This window comes from Chrysochloris asiatica, unplaced genomic scaffold, assembly GCF_000296735.1.
Source record: "Chrysochloris asiatica unplaced genomic scaffold, ChrAsi1.0 scaffold00226, whole genome shotgun sequence".
NCBI lineage: Eukaryota > Metazoa > Chordata > Mammalia > Afrosoricida > Chrysochloridae > Chrysochloris > Chrysochloris asiatica.
Window position 1 is genome coordinate 4,234,745 of NW_006408744.1, and position 2,751 is coordinate 4,237,495.

Consider the following 2,751-nt stretch of genomic DNA (forward strand, 5'->3'; position numbering starts at 1 on the left):
GGACAGGAAGACTTAACATTGTGAAAATGTCAATAGTACCCAAAGCAATCAACACATATAATGCAATCCCAATCCAGATTCCAATGACATTCTTCAAAGAGATGGAAAAAACAATTACAAAATTTATATGGAAAGGAAAGAGACCCAGAATAAGCAAAGCACTGCTTAAGAAGAAGAATAAAGTTGGAAGCCCTCACTCCCTGATTTCAAAATTTACTACACAGCTGCAGAGGTCAAAACAGCTTGGTACTGGTGCAATGAAAGATACATAGGTCAGTGGACCAGAATCAAGAACTCAGAAATTAAGCCATCCACATACAGCCAACTGATTTTCAATAAAGCGCCTAAATATATTACATGTGGAGGAGATAGTCTCTTCAACAGATGGTTCTGGCAGAACTGGAAAGTGATATGCAAAAGATTGAACAAGACCTTTACCTCATGCCTTATACAAAAAGCAACTCAGCATGGAATAAAGGCCTAATTGTGAATCCCAGAATTATAAATGTCATCAATGAAAAAATAGGGACAAATTTGAGGGGGCTAATGCAGGGTACACAAAGACTTCCAAACATTTTGAAAATTACATAAACAAAAGTAGACAAAATAGATGATTGGGACAACTAAAAATTAAAAACTTATCTGCATCAAAAGACTTCACCAAAAGAGTAAAAAGGGAGCCTACAGAATGGGGAAAATAATTTTGCAACGATGCATCTGACAAGGGACTAATTTCTAAAATATAAAGGAAACTACACCTCTATAAGAAAAAGACAAATAACCCAATTAAAAAATGGGCACAGGATATGAACAGACACTTCACCAAGGAGGATATCTGGGTAGTCAACAAACATGAAGAAATATTCATGATAACTAGCCATTGTTGTTGTTGTTGTTAGGTGCCAACAACTTGGTACCAACTCATAACAACCCTATGAACAACAGAACAAAACAATGCCTGATACTGGGCCAACAGAGAGGCAGATTAAAACAACAATGAGATGTCATCTCACACCAACAATAACAGATTAGATTTAAAAAGTAGAGGACAATGAATGCTGGTGAGGCTGCAGAGAGACTGTGACCCTCCTACATTGTGGGTGGGATTGCAAAATGGTCCAACCACTCTGGAAAACAATATGGTGCTTCCTCAGAAAGTTGGAAATAGTAATACCTTATGATCCAGAAATTCCTCTATTTGGTATTTTCCCACAAGAAATGTGAGCCATAACACAAGTAGATATATGCATACCAATGTGCAAAGCAGCACTATTTACAATAGCAAAAAGATGGAGACAGCCTAAGCGCCCATCAACTGAAGAATGGATATACAAACTGGTATATACACACAATGGAATATTATGCTACCTTGAAGAATAACAAGGAAGCTGCAAGCCACTGCATAACATGGATGAACCTTGAACACATTATGCTGAGTGAAATTAGTCAGTCACAAAAGGACAAACGCTGTGCAATACCATTATTGTAAAAGTTTAAGAGAAATTACCCCCAAACTAAAAGGGAAAAACCCAAAATTCTTTGCTGGTGACAGGGATGTGAGACGTGGGGTGAGGGGAGGGCGGGAAAGGTGGCGCACAGGGTAGGGAATAGACATAGAATAGTTTGGGTGTTGTAGGGGGGAGGTAATAAACAAGAAGGGGGAGGGGAATGGAAGAACAAGGAGGATGAGAGAACAGTTAGGGAGGTTTGCATGGGCTAAGAGGGACAGAGTTAAACAGTGATTTATGCTCAACATTGGAAAACAGGGCTCTGGGATACAAAGATTGAGACATGGTTGGAATGGGTAAAAGAGGGGAAATAATGTTAACATGCTTGGCTTTCTTTTTGTTTTGTTTTGTTTTGAACTAATGGATAGTTTACATGGGAGAACACTAGCTTTAAATTCATCCTATCATATATCATTTCACTGCCATGATTATATTTCCCTCCGTGCATCATGAAATAAAGGGTATACTCTGCAAGCCTGACCCTTGGTCATCAGCAAACAGCCACTCTCCCTCTCTGGGTCTAGAGTCCCCAGCCACTCCATCTTTCCACGTCATCATCTCAGCCTCCATTTCTGGCATCACTGTTTCTCTGGGTAGGGTCCGGCACCACTCTCTTCTCCCATGGTCCCAGGGACCTCTGTTCCTGGACTGCAAAGTCAACCCCTCCACTCCTTTTGCTAAAAATTTTCTACCTTTACATATCCAACCCTCACAGTCAGTCCTGATAGCAATTATTCACTATTGTATCATAAGAGTCCTATTCCCATTTCCTTTCATCAGCCCCACCCAGACAGACTTGATACTACTCGGTGGAGATTCTACCTTCCTCCATGCCCTCTGGATCTAGGTTTCCTCGTGAAAGCTTGTAAGCCAATCACTTCTTGCCTTTGTAAACCCCCATTTTAGCCAATGTCCAAGTTGCCTATCCCTGTCTACCCTGTGTACCAAGGGGGTGGGAGTGATCCTTGCTGTAAATATATGTTCCCACTTTGGAGCTACTGCATCCATAGGTGTAGCTCAAGTTGATCAAATTGTATCAGCTTTCTCTTTTTATTTTTCTCCATCTTTTTCTTCTTCTAGTCGAGTTCTGATCATCAAGCCATTGAAGCCAGGTCAAGTAGGTATTATCTGCAAGTATGGGTGTTCTTGTGCATATCTCCCACTTCTTATCAACTGGACACTTCACTCTCCACTCTAGTAATGATATATTGATCATTACTGGTGATTGGAATGCCAAGGTTGG